Source organism: Bubalus bubalis, chromosome 4 (assembly GCF_019923935.1).
Source record: "Bubalus bubalis isolate 160015118507 breed Murrah chromosome 4, NDDB_SH_1, whole genome shotgun sequence".
Classification (NCBI taxonomy): domain Eukaryota; kingdom Metazoa; phylum Chordata; class Mammalia; order Artiodactyla; family Bovidae; genus Bubalus; species Bubalus bubalis.
Window position 1 is genome coordinate 87888294 of NC_059160.1, and position 24570 is coordinate 87912863.

The window sequence follows — 24570 nt, forward strand, 5'->3', positions numbered from 1 at the left end:
GCCCCAGGAGGAGAAACTGTCTAGGATGCCTGTGGCTTAACCCTAGGTCAGCTGAGATGTTGCAACTCCCCGTCATGGTGATATTGCTACAGACTGTGTCATTCAGAGGCCAACATCTGGTGGATTTGGTGGAAAAAAGAGAAATTAAGTGTGGGGGTGGAAGGAAATCGGTCAAATCAGCCTAACAAGTATTCAGCATCATCTGGGCTCACAGAAGATGTGATGACGCAAGAGAGTTGCAGAATGTGACAACACAGCACCGCAACCGTGCCTTCCTGTAACAGGGTGACGTCAGGAAGCTTGCTGGCCCCCGGAGTGGGGCCCCAGGCATTGGGTTAGGCCCAACCGAAGGCTGGACCCAGCAGCCAGAGGCCCACAGTGAGCAGGACAATTTCAGGTGAACTAAGAGACAACTCAGCCCGACCTAGGGTTACATGCTGCTACCAAGAAGCCAGAACCCAGGACCAGAGTCCAGAGGTGGAGAAGAGGTCTAGGCATCTATGGCCTGAGAGCTGGTAGTGCTAGGAGTGAAGGGGAGAGACTGTGGAGGGCAGGAGAGACAAAGGAGATGGGAGTTGGGCTGGAAATACCACCTTGCTGATGACCCCCTGGGGTCCTGGCCGGGGTGTCTGCAAGCCCCTCCCTCTGAGCCCCCACCCCGACCTGGGCCCAGCTCTGGGTCTCAGCTTCAGGCTGCTGTGGACTCTGCTGACACAGGATGCACCCACCCACATCTGACAAAGGCAGGGAGTATCTCTTCCTCCCTCTGACCACCGCCTTCCAATTTGCCCCCATTCAACATCCCTGCCCGCCTCACCCCTCAAAAACAAAAAGCTCAGAGGTTGTGGCTGAGGAGGAAACACCCACCTGTAGGAGCAGGGGGACAGGGAAGTCAGGCCAAGGGGTGCCCTTCTGTGAGGGTTCGCAGATGCTTCCAACCAAAAGGACTCTGAAATGAAAAAAAGGGAAATAAATGCTTTATGTACAGCCCTGTGTTGATCTCATCACTGGAGCTCTAGAGGGCCCATTAGGGAGGATGTGAGCCTCTTTCCAGGAACTTTGGTCCTCCGAATGGAGACTGAAAACAGAAGTGATCTGTTGGGGGCAGACGTGCCATGTCATCACTGGCAGGGCTGAAGGGGCAGGAGTCCAGCTGGCAGCCGGGAACCACCCTGTCTTGGTGGGGGGCATGAGCAGCATCCAGCGGGAGGGCAGGTGGAAGCAGCTTCCTTGCTGCAGAGGGTGCCGGGAGCTCGACTGCTCCCGTGGCCCCCACTCCAGGTTTTAGGGATGCTTGGAGGAGCAGGGCCAGAGGGTGGTCTGGCAGGCTCTGGAGGGTGGGAAAGAGACCGGCGCCTGGGCGCTGGGGACAGTGCAGTCAGACCTGGCCTCTTGGGATGGCTTTAAAGACAGGTGTCTGGGGTGTATGGTCTGTGGAGCCCGGGTGTAGGTGGAGCAGGTGCTGCAGGGGTTAAATACAGCAACGCATGGCTTTCAAACAGGATGTTTTCTGCCACTTTTAGCTCTTTCCCAGACATTCTCAACACCCCCGGCCTTGGCGAAGGCTGAAGGTGGGCTGACTCTGGTGTCCAGACTCTGGGTCTTAGTGGTGTGATGGGTCACCAAGCTGGGGCTGGTCGAATTTCAACCTTCCCACCTTCACCCACACCCAGTGCTACTTGTCTACCCAGACGCGCGCACACACACACACACACACACTCCCCCCCTTCGCTGACACCAATAGGAAGTAGCTTGGGAGATAACAGATACACAGGTGTCTGACCCTGAGCCCTGGAAAGGCCTTTAAGGCAAACCCCCCAATGGGGAAGGTTCAGACTCTCAGCTTTTGTTTCTCTGCCTCCTAGTGGTCCGCCTAGGCAGGGGGAGGGACAGCCCAAGAAGCATCCAGACCTGGGCTCAGTCCTGGGACTGCCAGCCCCCTAACCTATGTGCCCCCAAGGAACACTCGAGGAGAGTGTCAGTGGACCCTACTGAGATAACGTGGACATGGCTGACCCTCTCCCAAGGATCGTGGGTGGAGGAAGGATACCTGCAGGGCACAGATATGTTGCCACTGCCCCCAGGCTCTCCTCTGCTCCCTCTGCTTGTACTGCCCAAGGCCCCCAGCCAACCAGGCTCTTCAGGATCCTACCCCACAGCCTTGGCAATCTCCCCGACTCCTGGCTTGCTCTGCAGGAAGTCTGAGGTGAGGGCCAACTGGGTATAGAAAAGACCACTGCCCTCAGCCCCTAAGACACTCAGAAGTTAGATCTGAGATCCAAGTAGCTCGCCATCCCTGAACTTACAGAGAAAGTGTGTGTGTATCTACCATGTGCCAGACTGCTAAGCTTCCCACCTGGGATCTCATGTAACCTCCTAACCGTCCTGCAAGATGCAGAGCAGTCCCATTTTACAGATGGAAAAACCAAACTCCAGGTAGGGCACTTTGAGACTTGCCCAGGGTCCCACGGCCAGGCCAGCAGTGAAGCCAGGGACCAGGCAAGGATGGGCTGCCTGCAATGGCCGAAAAAGGGTGGCCCTCTTCTCCTCCCGACTCTTCCAGCCCAGTGATAACCACTGGCAGGGGTGCTACTACTCACTCCCGCCCTGCTCCAGATTCCTCCTGTGCACTCACTCATTTAATCCTCACAACAACCTCTAGGCATGGAGAAACTGAGGCACAGAGAAGATGATTATCTTTGGAGCCCAGATTTGAACCGAGGCAGCTGAGCCCCGCATCTCCACTCTGCCACCTTTCCTAAGGGACATAGCTCAGTGGTTTCCTCCCCCTAAGCCCTGGACTCCCCTCACCCCCACAAAGTCAGGGAGGAACAGATAGGACCATCCCCAGGTCACCACGGAAGAATGTCATGGCTCTTTTCTTCCCAAGGCTCCCAAATCAGCCAGGATCTCTCTTCATCCTGGCAACCCTTTTCATCCAGAAAAACCCCCATCAAAAGGTGGAGCTCTCCTCCCCAGGCAACTTTGCACTGCTGGGTGGTCCTTATAGGAAAGATGGTCCTGTAGGTCCAAGTTCACGGAAAGTGGGGCAAAGACACAGAGTAAAAAAAGGACAAGTGGAAAAAAACAACTTAATACTACCCCCTTTGCCACATCATACAACCCCCACCCCAATTCATGTTCTGAGTGTGAGAACATCCCACTGCCTTTGCTGGGACTGTCCCCAGAGCCACCCCCTCCTGCCCCTGCCTTAGAAATACCCATGCCCCTAGCACTGAGCCTCAGAGAAGCAGAGGGGTAGTGGTTCAGCTCTGCAGAAAGCCCCTGGCTTCCACTCCTCCAGGCTCTGCATCCCACATCAAAAGCCCTGCCTGAGTCTGACCCCAGGTCTGACCCTGCGTTAGCAAGAAATGAGGAGATAACATATTTCCTTCCAGTCATCGAAGCCGCAACCACCGCCTCTCCCACACGTCTGCCCAGCAGCTCACACAGCAGGCACCCCATCTTCCAGTGGCTTCTGCTGGATGGATGACCCCAGGCAGAGTTTCGCTTAGGACAATCTCCTGGGGTTGGGGCTGCAGGGTGTCTGGAGCAGAGCCCTCATAAGACAAGGATCAGTTTGCCGCTGGGCCAGGTTTAACTCTGCTGCTGTCACTGAACCTCCTCGGACTCCTGAGGGCGGCAAAGCTGTGACTCTGGGAGGACCAAGCAGTGGACAGAGGTCTGACCTCTAAGGTCTTTTCCAGGTCTGAAAGTGTGCAACTCCCAGGCCAAATTCCCACCATGATGAGGCCTTAAGATCAGTCAGGAATGAAACTTCTTCACTGTGTTCTCTCCCCGACCCTCCAAGGAACAGGTGAGGCCCCTTCACCCTCAGATGCTAAGGCCCAGGAAGAACAGGAGGGATGTGGCCCCTTGCAAGGGTCCTGTGGGGACTGGGAGCCCAGGAGCGGGCTCCCCGCTTAGCTGCGCTGGGAATGGACTGATCAGAATGGGCTTTCTAACTGTGAACATTAGCTCAAAGCTCCCTCTCCTTCTGGAAAGAAATGGAAAGCTATGTGATTTCCCAGCAGAGGGGGAGAAAATTCCTTCTCTTCCTAAAATTGGCACACATGGAGTCAACCACACATCGGGCTGTCTCTGGAGGGGGTGAGCCTGTGCACACGCCAGCCACAATTGCACATGTGCTTATGCGTGCACAGCCTTTTCTTGTTGCTTTCATTTCATCATCCTTGCAACTCTGCCCACAGAGTGCCGAACACTGTATGACCTACCCAAGTTTTTACCTGTCATCTCTTCAATCTGGTATAATTTAGGCTCAGCTTAGTCTCATGGCCAGTTGGGGTCATGCTCTTTCTTCCTTCTCTCCCATCCCCAACATATACCCACATTATTTTTCCAGAACAATCTCAGCATTGCCTTCCAGAAGAAGCTGAGAGGAACAGAGTGGACATGAGAGCAAGGGGAGAGGAAAGTGCACTGCAGAGTTAGAACTCGGCCTAACACTTTCTTCCCCCACCATCCCCTCAGTTCCTACACACACACACACACACACACACACACACACACATGGTGAGAGCGTTTGGAAATTATATTCTGCAGACTACAATGTCCAAAGTAAAACCCAATGGATACCAGTCATCTCAGAATATCTCAAGATTGAAAGGAAACTTAACATCACCTAGTCCAACCATTTTAAATCCCTTCTATAATATTCTAGCCTGTATTTAAATATCTTTTCTGTTGGAGAACTATCTCCCAGGCCAACCCATTCTCTTTGGATGGCTCTAGAAAGTTTTTCATTATGCACAGATGAAAGAGCCTCAGGAGTTTTCAACTACTGGTCCTAGACCAGCTCTTCACAGCCACCTAAGATGAATCTATCAGGCCACTCCCACACGGTCTCTTGAGGAGGGGTCGACAGGGCCACCATATGACAGTACCACACACAGTAGAAAAAGTAACCCATTCCTCACCTGCTGGAAAATTGTCATGAAAAAAATAGAAAAACTCGGCAAAGTTTATGATGCAAGTGAGGTTTCAGGGGAGAAGCAGAGGAAGCTAGCCTGGCTACATTTCATTTTGATTTAGGCTTCATACACATCCCAGGTATGGTCATGATTCCCACCAGGGCAGTGAATAAGGTGGTCAGTGCAGACAGTGTCTGCCTCCTTGGCCTTCACCTGGAAAGAAGCCTCCAGCCTAAGAAAAGGGCCTATGGAAGAGTGTGAGTAGCTATATAGCCTCTTCCAAGCTTTTCTGCCACCTCCGTCTCAGGCTTAGCTATTTCCAGGGGAGGCTGACCCCCAGCACTGTGGCTCTAGGAACAAGGTTGAGGTGGATCAAACTGTTTAATTTCTGACTGAAGCATGGTAAATTAAGTGGCTGATGACCCAGCGGTTTTAGGAATAACTTTTCTTCTGAAAGTGCTTCTTAATTAACTTTTGGGGGACTATACCTCACTCTCGAGAACCTGATAAAGGTCATGGACTGACTGACCCCTACAGTGTCAAGAGGTAGTGGGTCACTGCACAGAAACCATGCCACAGGCTCCCACTCTACTGGACATTCACCAAGACTGTTTCTCGGCCGACTGTCCTGTCATCCTTGGGAGAACTGGCAGCTTCTTGGTGCTGAGCAGGACCCACAGGCAGGAATCCACGAGGTTCTAGGCAGTGGAACAGGAGATTCATAGTTTACTTAGATATGTTTCCACTTCTTATCAACAATTATTCCTGCAAGCTGCTTTTTTTTCCAGTGGAAACTCAGCCCTCAGCTTTGTCAACAAGATCTCTGGGTTGATTAATGCTCTCCAGGTAACTTCCGGAAAGTGTGGGCAGTGACGGTGACTAGTGAAGCATAGGGAACCAGCCCGTGCATAGCTGCAGCCCAGTGTCTCTGGTTTCCTAGCAGAAGAAAACTGAGACCCCCACAGGGGAAGCGAGTGGTCTTCCTTGCTTTTCTTCTGGGATCAATGCAATCTCTATATCACTCAGCCTCTTCCTGCACTGCAGGAAAGGTAGTACCCAAGCCCCAGGTCCTGCCAGCTCCAAGCAAGATATTCCGGATCCTTGGTATCATAGCCCTTGCTCAGCTCCACAGTCACTTGGCCAGCCTGACGCCTTGGCCATCTGACTACCGTCCCGCTTCCTCCAGAACCCCTCCCCATGTCCTGATCTACAAATAGAGACGTGAGCGCTCCCGGGTCTCAGGCGGTCACGGGGACCAAATTCTCCACGCAGCACTCAGCACGGTGCCCAGGACACCAGAGATTTATATGTTTGCTCTCATTATTACAGCAGTTACTGTTGGTACAGCCACGAAGAGTTCAGGACCCAGAGAGGTCAGGAAGTCTGCTCTCGATCCCAAAAGCCCCACCCCAAACAAACATTGCCCAGAAAGCCACATTTCTTAACTGGGAAAAAACCGACCACCCCACCCATTGGCTGTGGCTCCCAAAAATCTGGCTGCTAGGGACGGGGAGAATGGGTTGCTCTCTTCTCTCCCCAACAAGCAGAGAAGCTGAACTACACATTTGGACTTTTCCTCCACAGGGAAGATGACACCGTGGCTACCAAAGTGTCACCAATTACTAATCACTTCTGCTCATTGCCGGTCCTTTTCCTCTCTCACCCGGAGTCTCTCTCCTACCTCCTTCGTCGTCCAGGGCTTATCAAGTATCTGTTCTCTCCTCAGTGGGACACTGGCTCAGCATACCATGGCATCCCTGTCTGTTCTCAGGGCAGTGGCATTTCTTCGCCCCACTCCTGCCCCTCTGCAGGCAGCAGAAGGCTGCAGAGGCCAGTGGCTCTGTCATGGCCCCAAACCTAGGCATTGGGCTGGTTCTGATTTAGTGGGCCTGGACTCCTGACTGCTCCCCACTCTTGGCAGCCCTGGAAAACCACTCATGGATCCCAGGACAGATTCTGAGGCCTGTGTCAGAAATCTACGAGGGTCCCCAGGTTCTCTGAGATAGGCAGGGCTGGGTAACTCTCCACGAGTCCCATGTCGAGTCCCATGTTAGTGTGTATTAGTCGCTCAGTTGTGTCTGCTTCTTTGTAACCCCATGGACTGTAGCCTGCCAGGTTCCTCTGTCCATGGAATTCTCCAGGCAAGAATACTGGAGTGGGTAGCCATTCCCTTCTTCAGGGGATCTTTCCCACCCAGGAGTTGAACCTGGGTCTCCCGCATTGGCAGGCGGATTCTTTACCATTTGAGCCATGAGGGAAGCCTCATTTACCCAAAGACATCCTGTCTGTCTTCAGCATTATTTGCAAGGAGGTGAACATTCCTCCTGTATTCCTGAGGCTTCTCAGGAAGAGGCCAAGCTGGGAGGTTCCCGTTTACTTTCAAGGGCAGGCCTAGTCACCCCCAACTTGCTCCTCAGTTCCCATGTAGAATGATGTCCTCCAGAGAGCTTTTCCAGAGTTTCAGTCTGGTCAGAATTCCAGCCATCCTGCTGTGTAGACTTCTTCTTGGGGATCCTACTGGAGGAGCAGGGAGGCCATGGCATTTCTTCTTGGCCTTTCATTGTGATGGCCATTGGTTCTGGTCTCTGATGCCTTATCTCTGATGGTGACCCTTGCCTGGTTTTAAGCACTGACTATACAGCAAGCCCTACACAAGGAGTCAGAGACACCATGGTAAGCCACACAGAGGCCCAACCTTGTGAAGCTTACTGTCTACAGGGAGAAAAAGACAGGAATCTTCAACTCAGATCTGGGCTGCAAAGCAGGTAAGCACAGGTGTGATGGGAGCAGGTGGGGGAGCACCTGGCCTGGTCTTGGAGAGACAGAGAAGCTCTTCAGAGGATGTCACTTCTCTGTCTCCCAACTGAGACAGGAAGGACCATAGTTCTAACAAGATAGTGGTGAGAGGGTAGAGAGAGGTCAGGCAGGTGATACCGAATGAGCAAAGTCTTCGAGGCAAAAGGGAAAGAACATGCTGGAGGCAGAGAAACTAGTTCTATATGGCTGGCTGGATTGGTGGGGGGCACCAGGAAGAAAGAAACCAACCAACCACACTCATTTCAGTCGGAAGTAAATTCCATTCTTTCCACTACTGAGTATTTATTTCTTCTAGTAAACCCGCTGACTCTCAAATACCAGGAATTTTAAATTGTTGCAGTGGTATTTTGCAACCAAAGACTTTCAGACTCCATTCAGATTCCCGTTCCAACCTGAATCAACCTTGAGTTTTGTGAAGGAAGTAAAAACGGGCCTCCTACTCTATGATTCATGGAGAATGGACCCCTGGGTCAGCTGGGCAGCGGGCCTCTCTGCACTGACTCTTTGCCCTGGGAAGAAGACCATCAGTAATTGTGTGGGAAAGGAAAGGTGGAGGGGAGAATTCTGGAAAATCCAGCCCAGTTAAACAAGAAAATGTGAGAGAAAGCCGAAAGAGAGAAGAAAAGGTTCAACAAGAGCAGACGGAAGCTGTGAACAACTCAGCGGCATATCACCAGCCAATCCTTATTTAATGCATCAGTCTGTCTAGGGCAGCCAGGTACGGTTGCCAGGCACAGGGAGAGCTGACTTACCACACACCCGACCGGTCTCCAGACCTGTGTCCACCAGCCAGCTTGGCTCACTCCTGTCTCCCAGTCCACACAGTCACTTCCTTGTTCCCAGGAATCCCTCACGCACGACGGTCACAAACAGCTCGAACCATGGACGCGTGGAGGAAGTCCCTGCACCTGCCAGCCCGTACCCCAAGTCCAGAAGTCCACGCTCACTGCTGATCGCCCTTAGAGCTATCACTGAAGATAACCCTCTTGCTTCGCTGTTTCAGGCCAAACCACTGGAGGATTCTTCCCTGGGGCCACAAAGTGGTAGGAAATAGCAGCTTTTGTCTTAACCCTTGAACTCTCTCCAAACTAAAACTCTCTCCCCAACCCCTACCCCTTGGCCATCTTCCTCTTCCTTGTTTTTCTTTGGTACCTGGGGCAAAGATAGAACTGATTTGCTGCACAGAGTGCCATTCAGTGCTGCCCAGATAATCACGATGGTGTGATCACTCACCTAGAGCCGGACATGCTGGAATGCGAAGTCAAGTGGGCCTTAGGAATCATCACTATGAACTAAGCTAGTGGAGGTGATGGAATTCCAGTTGAGCGAATTCAAATCCTAAAAGATGATGCTGTGAAAGTACTGCACTCAATATGCCAGAAAATTTGGAAAACTCAGCAGTGGCCACAGGACTGGAAAAGGTCAGTTTTCATTCCAGTCCCAAAGAAAGGCAATGCCAAAGAATGCTCAAACTACCATACAATTGCACTCATCTCACACACTAGTAAAGTAATGCTCAAAATTCTCCAAGCCAGGCTTCAACAGTATGTGAACCGTGAAATTTCAGATGTTCAAGCTGGATTTAGAAAAAGCAGAGGAACCAGAGATCAAATTGCCAACATCCACTGGATCGTGGAAAAAGCAAGAGAGTTCCAGAAAAACATCTTCTACTTTATTGACTATGCTAAAGCCTTTGACTGTGTGGATCACAGCAAACTGGAAAATTCTGAAAGAGATGGGAACACCAGACCACCTGACCTGCCTCCTGAGAAATCTATATGCAAGTCAAGAAGCAACAGTTAGAACTGGACATGGAACAACAGACTGGTTCCACATCAGGAAAGGAGTTCATCAAGGCTGTATATTGTCACCCTGCTTATTTAACTTATATACAGAATACATCATGAGAAATGCTGGACTGGATGAAGCACAAGCTGGAATCAAGATTGCTGGAAGAAATATTAATAACCTCAGATATGCAGATGACACCACACTTAGGCAGAAAGTGAAGAAGAACTAAAGAGCCTCTTTGATGAAAGTGAAAGAGGATAGTGAAAAAGTTGTCTTAAACCTCAACATTCAGACAACTAAGATCATGGCATCCGGTCCCATTACTTCATGGCAAATAGATGGGGAAACAGTGGAAACAGTGACAGACTTTATTTTTTGGGGCTCCAAAATCAGTGCAGATGGTGACTACAGCTATGAAATTAAAAGACGCTTGCTCCTTGGAAGAAAAGTTATGACCAACCTAGACAACATATTAAAAAGCAGAGACATTACTTTGCCAACAAAGGTCCGTCTAGTCAAGGCTATGGTTTTTCCAGTAGTCATGTATGGATATGACAGTTGGACTATCAAGAAAGCTGAGCACTGAAGAATTGATGCTTTTGAACTGTGGTGTTGGAGAAGACTCTTGAGAGTCCCTTGGACAGCAAGGACATCCAACCAGTCCATCCTAAAGGAAATTAGTCCTGAATATTCATTGGAAGGACTGATGCTGAAGCTGAAACTCCAATATTTTGGTCATCTGATGTGAAGAACTGATTCATTTGAAAAGATCCTGATGCTGGGAAAGATTGAAGGCAGGAGGAGAAGGGGACAACAGAGGATGAGATGGTTAGATGGCATCACTGACTCAATGGACATGAGTTTGAGTAAACTCCGGGAGTTGGTGATAGACAGGGAGGCCTGGCATGCTGCAGTCCATGGGGTTGCAAAGAGTTGGACATGACTGAGTGACTGAACTGAACTGAACTGTGCCATTTGGTGCTGCCTCAGGGCACGGGAGGAGCTGAGCCCAGGTCTCCAATGCAAAAACCTCTTTCCCTCCTTGGCAGTCAGCTGTCTGCAGCCCCCCAGCTGCCCACCTGGACCCCCACGCCATGTAACAGAGTTTCCACTACCTTCACTCAACACTCTGGGCAGAGGCAAACAGCCCTGGACCCGCTCAGGGCCTGCACTCGGTGAAAGGAGCCATGAGTGAAACAGCATCCAGCTGGCTGGGCAGGCTGCACACTGTCGGCCTCCAGTCAGGCTGCCCAATGGGCAGCGTCCTAGGGAAGAGGGCCGGTGCTTGTGGTCATCATGGTCCTTTGGGGGAGAGGTGGCACCCCTCCAACCACTGCTTCCCCTTTATTCCCTGACCCCTCACTTTTCCCAGAACTCCCCCTGGCCTGAAAAACAATTCTGCAGCCAGGCTCATCAGGAGCCTAGGATTGAAGTTTAACAGAGATAAAAATAATTCTCTGGAGTGAGCTATTTTCTGCCCAGCTTGGGGAACAATGGCTCAAGGTGACAGGCAGTGGAGGGAGGCGTGGAGAGGAGGCTGGCTTCCTGCTATCCACTGATTTAGGGCCCTCTCCATGCCCATGCCATGGAGTGGGAGTTTCAGGGAGGTGGAGACCTTAGTCAGGGGCTCTGGACTTACTGGCTGTCCCCTCTACCGCACACCCTTACCTGTGGATATCAGGTGAGAAGTTAGAGCGGCAAGTAAGGGAAGGCCTGGGGGAGCCAGGGGCTCCTGCACTCCGAGTTGCAGGCCTTCATGGCTACTGCTCTCTTATGGAATGGAAGGAAAAAATATCAAACACTGCTACTTAACCAAGCCTCAAAAAGGGGGTTCTATATCTGTTCACCTGTCTTACAGGAGTGCTGTATCAGCTGAGATTCAAACATATGTTACAAAAACCTTTATATTTCATACCAACGCTGGCTATTAGTTTACAATTCTTCTCCCAGGTGTTTAAGAGGGGGAGGAAGCCTACATTCAGGGGCACAGTGGAAGGCTGTGAAAACATTCTGAAGTGTAACATGTGGAGAGTGAGCCTTTCTCCGTGAGGTCACAAGACAGCAAGTAGCATGACATCCTCACAGCCCAGGAGAGTCCGCAGTGCTGGTAGGGTTTCAGACCAGGCTTGATAAGCATCATTCATTGACTGCCAAGCCCAACCCCAAAATGCCACTTTTTTTTTTTTTTTTGGCCTCAAGATCTTTTCTTTGACCATTAAGAAAAGGAAACTTTTGTTTTCTCTACACTGAACCTTCCTTCTAATATCTATAGGAAAAATATCTGACTGGGAAGACAGAGTAAGGGAGGAAGGAGGGGAAAAGGAAGGAGAGAGGGAGAAAGATAAAGAGGAAAGGGGAGGATTCATTCAAGGCCTATCAGATGGAAAGGTTTCATTATTATTCTCCAAGAAGCACTCTGCATTGTGAAGTATCATGCAATGGGACTGTACCCATGGAGAGGGATCACTCATGGCATTAGTAATGAATTCTGTGCACACTAGGTCTTTCCTAGTCCCCCTCCAGGTAACAGTCATCTGTTAAAAGAAACTACCAGAGGATACACAGGAAGCTAAACCTGACCATGAATGAGTTCGGTTTGTCACTCCCCTCCCCATCACCACCAGTGAGTATACATTTTTAAGTCACTTGTCAATGTTTAAAAAAATAGAGAGATTTCACTTTTGAAAAAAATCTGGGTGTCCAGCTTCCTATTAAAAAAAAAAGGGACATTTTGGCCACACTGTTCTGCAATTCCAGGCAACCTGCTGGCCTGAAGTGGGGTTGCCTCTCTAGAACAGGCTTGTGCCCTCCACTCCATCCCACCAGGGTTTGCACTCGCTGTTACCCACCTGGCTCTGATCCCTGGAACCAGACCCCAGTGACAGCTGAGCTCTGTGGTCAGGGAGACAGTTGAGCAAAGAGGTTCTGGGAGGCAGCCTGTGTGTTAGTCTCTCTGCTGTTGCTGTTGCTAAGTCGCTTCAGTCATGTCCGACTCTGTGCGACCCATAGACAGCAGTACACCAAGCTTCCCCGTCCCTGGGATTCTCCAGGCAAGAACACTGGATTGGGTTGCCATTTCCTTCTCCAATGCATGAAAGTGAAAAGTGAAAGTGAAGTCGCTCAACATGACTCTTTGCGACCCCATGGACTGCAGCCCACCAGGCTCCTCCATCCATGGGATTTTCCAGGCAAGAGTACTAGAGTGGGGTGCCATTGCCTTCTCTGGTTAGTCTCTCAGTTGTGTCCAACTCTTTGCGACACTATGGACTGTAGCCCACCAAGTTCCTCTGTCCATGGAGTTCTCCAGACAAGAATACTGGAGAGGGTAGCCAATCCCTTCTCCAGGGTATCTTCCAGACTCAGGGGTCAAACCCCGGTCTCCTGCATTGCAGGCAGATTCTTTACCATCTGAGAGCCACCAGGGAAGCCCAGGCAGCCTGCCTGGGTGCAAACTCTGCCTTCCCTCCTTGCCAGCCGTGTGACCAGAGCCAATGACCTGGGCTCTCTAAGCTTCTGTTCCCTCACCTATCCAGTGAGAAAAATAACAATGCCTACCTCATTTGTCTGTGAGGATTAAATGAGACGATGTGTGTAAAGTGCTCAGCACAGCACCTGGTGCATGGCTCCTTCTCAGTAAGTGCTGGTGTTTGTTGTTATGCAAACTGTTCAATAACTGGAAGGATTCACCTCATGTTTTAGTCGCATGAAGCAATTGTCCTTCAACTGTCCTTTTTAGCCTAAGGGACCCAGTCTACCTACAAACCTATCTCCACCCAATAAACTATTAAGCATATCTGTGATGAGTTAGGTATCTTAGGTGTCACGTGGAGTGATGACACCTTGGACATGGGATTCAGTTCTGTTCTTGAGTTCAGTTCTCACAGCACTATGCGGGGAATGGACAACTGAACAGCCATAGCCTCGTCCCCTCCCAACCCTGCCCTGCTACTGGGGAGCGTGGCTTTCAAAGGAGAGTAGGAATGCATCTGACTCTTCTCTGTCTAGGCTCTATGCCCTCCCAGAGCCTTACTGAGAGACACTAAGGGGGAAATTAACTCCATTTCACCTCCAGTTTCTCATTTATGAGTTCTTCCCTACACCCAGGTTAGCACAATTCCATTTCAACAAAGCCATTCAGATCTCAGATGGCAATCATTACAATGGAATTTTACCTGAGGCAGCCCATCCCCCACTTCTTAACAGGGCACCCAAGAAGTTGGCGTGCTTGCCAGAGAGGCTGGGCAGAAGTAACTTCCCGCCTCTGGCAGAAGTCCGGAAATTCAGAGTCTTTTGGAACAAAGAACTCTGCCCTGAAGGTGTTTTGCAGCATCACCCTGGCCAGCCTGGAACTGTCCCATTCACCCTCCACTGGCACCCCCTGCTGCCTCTTTCCAGCCCTCTTCAGATGGGAAGGGGAGGGTAGGGGAGGAGACAGAGGAGCCTGCGCTCCCTCCGGCTTGGGGAGACAGGACCCTGTGCAGGAAAGGCGGTGGGCAGGGGAAGAATAACCACACGTCGGGTCTTAGAAAGACCTGAATTTAAGTTCTAGCTCTCACTTGGAAGTTTGGTGGTTTGGGGCAAGAAATTTAGCCCTTTAACTTCCTGGAACTCAGTTTCTTCATCTGTATGGTGGGGATAACAATATTACCTACCCCACAGGATTATTGAGATGCATACATGAGAAGATGCATGAAAGACATTTAACCCAGTGCCTGGAACATATAAAATTATAGTAACCGTTTGGTTTATTATAATTATCAGCTATTATATAATATGTTAGACTCAAAAGGGTCAAAGGTTGGCGTAGAGAGAGACATTCAGGGAGAGTTGGGGGTGGGGGTGGCTGAGGATAGGCGGGGCCCTGCCACAGAGCCCAGCCTGGGCCTGGTGACCAAGATGAGGCCCAGGGCACAGGCGCCCGCCTGCTTCTGGAGCTGACAGGCACAGACTAGATGGGTAATTACAGGATTGTGGGCTGGGGTGGCCCATGCAACTGCCCAACCAGCCACATTCTTTTGTTCCGTGGGTGGCTGGGTGGGTGGGCAGCTGGCTGTTTATATAGCTGCCAGGACACTGAGTACATCTAATACCATTTAAACCAGCACCCATCCTCCCCCAGGCAAAATATTCAACCCTTGGGAGGGGAAGGGGTTCTCTGTGGGCATTTTGCTCCTTTCCACACGGCACTGCCTCTGTTCTCTTCAATTCATCTTCCAGATACTCCCTGCTCTCCAATCGGACAAGTTAGAGAGTCAAAGAACAAGGCCAGACTCTGAACAGCTGGTCAGTGGAGACTATTAACTTTAATTCACTTCACTTGGAGTCTTTAAATGATCAAGAAGCCTGAGACACTTGTAAATCCCACCACTGTTCCCAGCCCCATGTGCTCTGCTTAGCCAGCACACACACGATTCTGATACTTCCACGTCTTGTTCTTAAAATCAGTGCTCAGGGAAAATATCCATCCCTCCCAATCCACTTGGCAGGAAGGCAATTCAGGAAGCATTAACTGAGCATCTAGTATGTTCTCAGCCCCGATATCAGCCTTTGGTTGAAGTGAACAAAACCCCAGGTGGTGGGGAGGATGTGGAGCCGCCAGACCCATCCCCCACTGTTGGCGGAAGCCCAGTGAGGAAGGGCTTCAGCTGCACCTGGGGACCCTGCATGGGGCTCTCAGAGTCAGGCTGTGGCATTTACAGGACCACCTGTGCACAACACATCAGACAAGCACATGCATAAAGCCAGAAACCAGCTCCTTAGGTTGAAAAGTATACAATTACTATAGCCGAAAGGGACTTTGGAAGCTCACCTAGTGTAACTTCTTCCTTTTAGAAATGAAGATTATATCAAGTGTTAAAAAGGATGGAGAACAATAGGAACTTTTATCTGCTACTTAAAGGAGTGTTTTTGGTACAACCATTGTGGAAGACAGCTGGAGCTATAGAGTAGTGCCAGACATGGAATGCCATGTGCCCAGAGAAGTGCCTACACACGCACCAGAAGACAACCAGAGCATATTCCCAGAAGTATTAGCTGATCGTAATAGCCCCAAACTGGAAAGAGCCCAAATGTTCATCAACAAGAGGAAAGATACAAATTGCAGCATATTCTTAACGGAATACGACGCTGTGGTGAAAACAAATCAACATATCTGTGTGCTTCGACATGGATGAATCTCAGAAACATGAGACTGAGTGAAAAAAGCACATCACAGATAACACACATGTATGTAAACTCAAAAGACACATTGTTTGTAAAACAAACAGAGATGATAACTTGCAAAGGAAACCAAGGACCCATTAAGTAAAATTCATATTAGTTTTGCTGGTGGGTAGAGTGAGGAAGGGGATGTAAAAGGGAAGAGGAAAGTGGGTTTTAAAAGGTTTTGAAATTGTTCCACTTCAAACCTGGGTGGTAGGTACCACATACATTACACTATTTTTTAATCTGTACATAGGACTACTTGTACTCTTGTGTATGTGATACATTTAGTTTAAAAAAATAAGACTCTGAGCCCCAGAGAAGCTAAACAACTTTTCTAAGCTCATCAATGACAGAGAAATCAAGTTACTCAGTCTGAGTTTAGCCATTCCTGGATTCTAAAACGTCCTCTCACAATGATGAGTTTCTGGTCTAGTAAATTTAGAACAATTGCAAGAGTCTTTTTGTACTGTTAAATTGCCAGTGTCTTGCATAGTGCCTGGCACATGGTAGGTAAACCTCAGCGCATATCTACTGAGTGTCTGCACACACTCTCTCTTCCAGGGCTTACTTCGTGCCAAGTGCTTGGCTTGTATCATCTGTAATCCTCACACGACTCTGCAAGGGAGTTACTCTCCTTCCAGTTTACAGAAAAGGAAACGGAGATTCTGAGAGACCAAGAAACATGCCCAAGGTCACAAGCTACAAAGTGACAAAGCCAGAATTTAAACCCAAGTGTGTCTAACTCAAATCCAGTGTTTCTCCTGTCCTACGAGGTTGCTAATAACACTACCTGAGATTTCATTCATTCACCAAGAAACTCTGAGAATCCCACTGAAGGACAGGTTGAGTGCTTCCTACTGTCTCCAGGCTCTGGTGCCTGGAGTGGTTTGCACAGCCAGGCCCAACACCGGCACACGGTGTAAATCAGTGCCTGCATGCGTGCTAAGTCGTTTCAGTCGTGTCTGAGTCTTTGCAACCCTATGGACTGTAGCCCTCCAGGTTCCTCTGTCCATGAGATTCTCCAAACAATACTGGAGCAGGTTGCCATGCCCTCCTCCAGGGGATCTTCCCTGCCCAGGGATTGAACCTGAGGTTCTAACATCTCCTGCATTGATAGGAGGGTTCTTTACCACTAGAGCCACCTGGGAAGCCCATAGAACGGTAATCACGGGTAAACTTAACAGTATGGGGCAGGTTACTGCATCTTTACTTTAAAGCTTGGTTTTCCATATACATGCTGGAGAGAATACAGTAAGTCCCCTACATATGAACCTTCAAGTTGTAAACTTTCAAAGATTAGAATGTGTATTTGCATATCCAGTCATATCAGGCTTGACTGGAGTTGTAGCTTGCCCTCCATCTCCTATTGTTGATGATCCCTCAGCTCTACTGTCTCCCACCTCCTCTCCCTCCTCTAGTTGGTAACTCTTTTTGCCTGTTCACTCAATGCCAGTCCCTGTATGCCAGCAAGCCATTGTACCAGACTACTGTACTTTTCAAGGTATTGCACTGTAAGATTAAAAAGGTTTTCTTTCTATTTCGTATTTGTTTTTTATATATTATTTGTGTGAAAAGTATTATAAACCTATTGCAGTGCAGTGCAATATAGCTGATTGTTGTTAGTTGGGCACCTAGGCAAACTTTGTTGGGCTTACAAACAAATTGGACTTAATGTGCTCTCAGAACAGAATTCACTAGCATGTAGGGGGCTTACTGTACTAGTAACTTAATTCAAAGAAAAGCTAGAAAAGCTGGGAAGATGAAAGGAGACAAGGAGAGTAATCAGCACAGTGTCTGGCAGAGGCTGTCAGGTGAGGCTGGAATCCAATTCTCTTTCCACGTGTGTAGGTCCAGGAGTGTCCTTAAGGGACAGCCAGGAGAGGAGGAGGTAAACAAAGTGAGACTAGCTCCCAGTTGACCTATGGGACAATGGTCTCTTCTTCCTTGGCAGACTTAGCATTTAGATGCTCACCAATAAAGTGACTTGTTTGAAATTGAGTTTATTTGCCTTCCAGACCATCCAAGTCTTGTTTTATCCATGCAGTCTCTCCACACGGGTTCTTGTCTGCTGTTTTTACCCAAGTAAGGAACCCAAGAAAGTGGGACAGGCACCAAGGTCTGAGGCTCTAGCAGAGGGAGACTTCTTCTGAGAGACCACTGTCCCCAGAGTAACCTTTGGGCAGACTGAACTCACTCCCAGGTCACCTCCTTCAGATTGGTGTGTAAGTCCAAATCTGCCACTCAGGAACATTTCTGCAGGCCTACGTACGATGTGCAAGGCAGGCCCCGAATGCCTGCGGCCGCCTGCTGAGAACAGAGGTGTCAGGTTGCCCGGAGGCTAAGACAGACCCAGTGTGGGTCCTGACTCTCCCACTCACCAGCTGTGTCACCTTGGCTCAACCTCCCTGAGTCTTGGTCTCCCATCTGTAAATGGAACCTGGTTGTGGTTCCCACATTACAGGCTCTGGCAGGTCTGGGAGGCCGTGCCCCACCTGGTATCATGGAGCCAAGCATGCGGCGAGTCGCTGTTCCTGGAGTTACAGCCTCAGTGCCAGCAGGTGGCATACACTGAGCATCTCACTAGCAGAGCTCTGGGCCTCGTGGGTGCTCCACAGGGCCTGGAAAGTCACACCTGTCCTCAGAAGGCCAGTGAGAGGAGCAGCTTTCCAGGGTGCTGCCCACGCTACACTTTCCCGCCAGTGTGGCTGCCAACGCCCTGCTCAGGACCAGGGCTCTCCCCTGTGCAGAATGGGGACTTTGTGTGGCATCTGGTTCTGGGAACACTGCTCAGTCTATTCCTCGGCACGGGACCTGCCCAGCAGGTTTGCAAAGGCATGACACATGCTCAGACTCCTCGAGAGTCTGCTATTTTTGCCTCTGGCTCCTGCCATGTACCCACCAGCCTGCCACCCCTGCCACCCCAGGAGGTCTCTCCTTTCCCCTCCCCACAAGTTGTTTCAAAGGGTAAGACTTCCCAAGAGGTCTTCACCTGCCCTTTACATTTGCCAATGATGAGAATGACTTCCTTCCTGCCACAGTAGACAGTGTTTGCACACAGTCCTCAAGGAGGCTCCACCCCCACGTCCCCGTCACTCTCAGAATGAACCTCTGGGGATTCTCCAGGGAACCCACCCTGAACATCTGGGCCACCAGGACACAGGACTCAGACGGGAAGGCGGTTTCTCTTCCACATGTCACCATTTCAGGATGCAGCGGCTGCCACCAACGCCTTTTAGTTTGGGTTGAGCAAGAATAGTCTGTCCCCACCCTGGACCATTTCCCCAATAGTCAGACCTGCTAAGAGTCAAACTCCAGCGTCCAGGGGAACCGACTCCATCTCCTGCTCTGCAGCTTCTCTCGGTTCCTACCTCCACTTCGCTTACTATATCCTGGGAACCTGATTAAAAGTGACCTGTGCCCTGTATCCACATGGCAAGGTTTGACTACCCTTCCATTTCTGGTTGTCTACCCACGTGAATCCTGAGCTTTCCTGCCAGACAGCATGGCCCCTGGAGGTCTGGGAAGATGCATGGACAGAATGAAGAGGCTGTAGACTTGGGTGAAAAGGGAAGAGGAAGTGTGAGGTTGGGTCTTGTCTCCAGGATAAATCCCGGTACCCCCAGGGGCACTTGAAGGGGAGTTGGCAGGCCTTCCTGTCCCTGTCTGAGGTAGGGGTGGAGCAGGAAAACCAAAGGTGAGGCAGGTCACAAGTCAAGGGTGTAGGAAAGTCATGGGGAAGGGAAAGGGAGTGAATGGTAGGCTGGTCCTGAGAGAGGGGAGTGAGGAACAGCGCCGCCATCAGGGTGAGACTGCATTTGGCGGTAACACCACATTACAGGTTACCCCGACTTCCCTTCATCATTAAGCCCCACCCCCATCTTCTCCTCATTAAGCCCACACTCAGCTGTCTTTCCTTCCACACCAGGGCCTCCACGGGGTCTGTGGTGGGGTTCGTTAGAATGCCTTAATGTTCCAATTTGTCCTGAACAACTTGGGTTTCTGTCTATTATCCCGACAGAACTATTCATTTCACCTCTTTCGGTCCCAGTTCGGGCAATAAATTATACAATCACTCTCTCTAGCACATCCAAGAGGGGACTGACACAGAAAGTCAATGGGGAATCAGAGCAAAGTGTAACTAGAAGTACGAAGACCATACCGGTCCCAAGCGACAGTCTGGCCGGCTTCTGCCCAGCTGGATCCCCTGAGAACAGGACAGTAGTAGAGGGAGGGCCCAGGACCCACTGCTGAGCCTGGGCTCAGACCGTCTAGCGGGAGGAGGCCCAGTCTGGTGCATTCTGCTCCCTGTCATCCCTCAAAGGACCTAGTACCATGCTGAGCACACAAGAAGCTCTGAAGCAAATGTTATCATTTGCTTACTTGTCTTTTCCTGCATCCAAAACACACATGAAAGAAAAATGAAAGTGTTAGTCACTCAGTCATGTCTGACTCTTTGCAATCTCATGGACTGTAGCTCGCCAGGTTCCTCTGTCCATGGGATTTCCCAGACAAGAATATTGGAGGGGGTAGTCATTTCCTCCTTCAGGGGACCTTCCCAACCCAGGGATCAAAGCTGGGTCTCCTGCATTGCAGGTGGTTTCTTTATCATCTGAGCCACCAGGGAAGCCCACATAAACAGTGACAAATGGAAAGCTGGAGCTCCTATAGCTCATCCTGTTAGCAACACACTGGAGAGCCATCCCAGCTCAGACCTCCAGGTGCTCATGACTCTGGCTCTCTGGCCACTGGAACCCACATGCTGGACGTAGGCACCAGCCGGTTTCTAGTAGAGAAACTCTGGTTCTCAGGCAGGACGGCTGCTGCCTTCTCAGGATGTGGGGTAAAGAAATGAACAACTGCAAGTCCTTCTCCTGTCTTGGTCTGGCCCATGAGGCCCCAGGCTTTCCTCCAAATGTGGAAGGCACTGGCATTGGCCCTGGCTATTTGCTCTGGGAGTAGAGGGTGGGAGTCCAAGAAGACCTCTTGGTGTTTCCTCTGGGACTCAGTCTCCAAAGGAGATTAATTCTGAGGTCAAATAGGGAAAGAAGACAAACACAAGTAATCAGGGCACCTCACACAGCATCAGACATTCTACAATATTTATTCAAATAAAGTGACAGCCTTGGCTGAAGAGCTGTGAGGAATCAGAAAAACTTCCTAGCCCTCTTCTTCCCCTTCTTCCTTCTCCCGCTCTCTTCTTTTCTTATGCCTTTTCTCTTTCCTCCTTTCTTATCCATTACCCTGGAAAGGGTCCAAGTCGTGGTTGATCAGGGACAGCCAAACTGAAGCCATGGGACCCAGCCAGAGCACACACTGTGAATTCCCCAGCTTTCTGCAGTTTGAGTCAGCCCCATGGCCTGGCTGTGTGTTCTCCTCAAATGGGTCCAGAGAGGCTACTGACATGGTGGTGGTGGGGGGCGGGAAGAGTTCTGGGGCTCCTACTTTTGCCCAAGGATCGGAAGCACCCAAAACAAAAGTCAGACAGAAATGTGAAGTCTTAGTAACAACCTCCTGGTCTGACACCATTTCAGAAGGACCTACAATCTCCTCCAGCACTTTGATAAGGATGCGATGGGGAAGGTCTCCCCCAAACATGACACTCTTGGTTTATAGAGTTGAGGCTCCAGTGTCCAGATAATCCATTTCCACCTCAGCAAACCTATTTCCCAGCCCAACTTAAAACCTTTGCCAACAACATGGCTTCTCTCTTCCCAGAATCTTCCCTGATTTCTTGTGCATGGCCATCCCACTAAGACACTGGCAGCTAACGAGATATCTAGGCAAACATGGAATGAGGGACTGGAAAAGTCTGCAGTGCTGGGATGCACCTCTTGATTCGAGGAGAATAAGAGATGTAGATTTACCACAAAGCCACAGTCCCTTCACTGTCAACCCATTCTGGAGTCATACCATAGCCATCCCATAATCACTGCTGTGCTGTGTCCCCTTCAGGAGTGGCCACCACCGGCTTCCAGCAGGGAGCTGGCGCAGAGCTGAACTCTGCCCAGGAGAGCTTTTGCAATGCTCAGAAAATGCCTGCCCAACTGCTTGCCTGGGCTCTGGCCCCTCTGGCTGCAACTGAGCCCAGACAGGAGGCTGGCTGACTCACTCACCACACGGAGGAGGAAGAGAAGGAGGACAAGATGCGGGAAGGGCCTGGGCTCACAGACCCAGGGCTCCCCCAGCCCAGGCATCCTGGGTCTCCATCTCAGTGGTCCATGGTGGGGAGGGGACAGTGTCCACCTGCTCCCTGGAGACCATATGATGTTTCCTCCTACATACTTCCCCTGAAACCCCCTCCACCCACCACCCACAGATGTGGGGCTCCTCATTCCTCCAGTAGAAACTACTCCTTGAGCCCCTTCCTCAGTTAGATGCTTGTCTCCCAGGTTCATCTGGACATCTATGAAAGGGCTTTCTTGAAAAAGTAAGTCCAGTGCGCTAGGGTCAACCAGGTCTAAAATAATCGGTAGGTTGTTTTTTTTTTGAAAATCAAGGAAAAAAGAAAAAACTCCACTTAAAAGATCCAACTCCATCCTCGCAGGTGACCATACATGGGCCCTACAAGATAACAAGGCTACACACACCCCACCCCCAGAAGACCTCAGCACCTCTGAGAGCCAATCCTTCGCTGTCTTATTCCTCCTGCTCACGCCAAGGCGCCCAGACTGGGGAAGGACGCAAAAGCTTCTGATTGCTCAAATGCGGAGCACCCTGCCGGGGCAGCATTTCTGCGTTCGGCTGTTTGAGCCCCGAGGAGCTCGCCGCTCCCCGTGCCAGCCTGGCACGAACTTCAGGTCTTTCTCAGACCTCAGGATCCCCTTAGTGCCCCAGCCTTAGGGCACGAAAGCCCAGTCCTCAGTCGCCAAGTTTGCCCAGACTCTAGTACTTGTTCCGGGGCACTGAGGTCCGGAATTCCCAAAGCCCCCAACCCTGCGCCGCCTAATCTCGATCCTGGGACCCGCCCCCTCCCTTGCCCCGCCACTCCCGGGTGCGCACCTGGTCCTGCGGGTGGGCACGCTGCTCCGCGCTCCCGGCGCCCGGGGCTCCGCGGCTGCCTTTTGACAGGCGGAGACAATCCAGCACCTGGCCCCGCCCCCCGCATGCCCCGCCCCCGAGCCAGCTCCGCCCCGGCCCCACCCACAGGTCCAGTCTTCACTTGCCAAGCGCTCCAACCGCGCTGCAACCATCCTGACTTGGAATCAACCACCGCACTCTCTCCTGGGAGACTGCCCAGTCTAGACTGTCCAGGACTGCCGTCCATGGGCCCAGGCAAGCTCTGCCTTCCGTGAGCGACAGCTTTCGATGGTTATACATGTGCAGATCCACGAGTCTGCCTGCGATAATCCGTGATTCTTCCCCTCTCCTCCCGTTGTCGTGGTTCTACCCAACTCTCTGCGGACGCCTCCTCCAGGTGCGTCACCCCCACCTGGGATGACCCGGCCAGGACATCTCTGTCGTCTGCTGGTCTCGGGAAGAGGGGCGGAGGCGCCTGCAGCCGGCACGAGCGGTTCTCCCAACGCTCTAGGGGAATGGGGGGCCAGCCGCCTTCGCGCTACTCCAGCCGAGCGCCAGGGAACTCAGCCCGATCCCACACACTAAAAGAGCGAAGGAAAACGGGGCCGAAGTCGAGTCTGGAGTTGCACTGTCATCCCTACTCGATGTCCTCACAGGCACGACCACGGCTGACCACGTACTTGGCCTGTCGCGAAAGTCATCCAGGCAAGCTGAGTCTCAGCTTCCCTGGGCCCTGATCCCCAACACCACCCACCCAACCATGCCATGCGACCTTGGGTTGAAGAGATGGAAGGAGGTGCGAAGTACATCTGAGACCTGGAATTGTAGGTGGATGCGGAAAATTCGCCATAGAAAATGCGCATGGCCATGTGCTAGGCACCGCTGTAGATGCTAGAGGAGAGCCCAAATCCCTCCTTAGAGCTCACTGTCCAGTGGGAGAATGTATAAGTAGTAATTACAACCTAATGTTCTATAATAGAGATGCCCAGGAAGTCACCCACCAGATGGTACCCCTGTTTAGGCAGGGAAGAGGTTGCCATTCACCTTTTATAGAGGTGGAAACCATGGCTCAGAGGGACAAGCTGAACAGGTGGGACATTGAGGTACAGAGAGGTTAAGTGATTTGCCCAACATTACACAGCTATGCAATGAGGGGCAGTTCTAATGCTCAATAAGTCTGTCGCTGCAGTGGCCTCATCCATTTCTGAAACAGTTATGCTAGGTTGTAGGATAACCCAGCCCTCTCAAACTCTCAATAACTGGCTCAAGAGAAAGGGACCAAGGCTAAAAAGAAAGAAGAAACTTTAAATAGTCAAGTTTATTAAGCACTGAAACAATTCATTAAGAGAATATCATTGACCCTTTCTCTCTGGAAAGGTTTTAAAATACAGAAGAAACACAGATTGAAACACAGGTCACTTGGGAATGGGCTATCCATTCTGAGAAAACAGATGAAAGGAAGTGCCCCTTAGAAGATTCTGCCAGCCTGATGGATGGATTCCCTGCTTGTAATGAAAGCAAAAGAAAGGATCCCCTTGGGCAGAGCACCATGGGAAAGCTAGCAGCTATTTTCATGGGCAAGAGAGTTTAAGAGGAAACCTCTAACAACCAACACCTTGAAACACCCTCAGGAAGTTCCATGAACTTCTGGAAAAAGTTGATCACTCAGAAGTCACTTTGTAGTGCTTATTTGGCCAGACAGGTGAACCTGGCATCTTGAAAATAAACCTTATCAAAAAGTGGTAGAAATGAATACTAAGTGTTCCATAGTAATTGATAGTGTCTTTTCACAGCTCTTCATTTGATCTTC

General features: G+C 50.7%; 1 protein-coding gene across 1 annotated transcript in view; it reads right to left on the reverse strand.

Moving 5' to 3' along the window:
- VDR (vitamin D receptor) overlaps positions 1–22853 on the reverse strand; it is a 57957-nt gene extending 35104 nt beyond the window's left edge. The window contains exons 1-2 of the mRNA XM_006059446.4: positions 22743–22853; positions 868–949 (exon numbers count right to left, since the gene is read on the reverse strand). The gene's annotated coding sequence lies outside the window, so the exon portion shown is untranslated. The remainder of the gene's footprint in view (positions 1–867; positions 950–22742) is intronic.
- Between the last annotated feature and the right edge of the window lie 1717 nt (positions 22854–24570).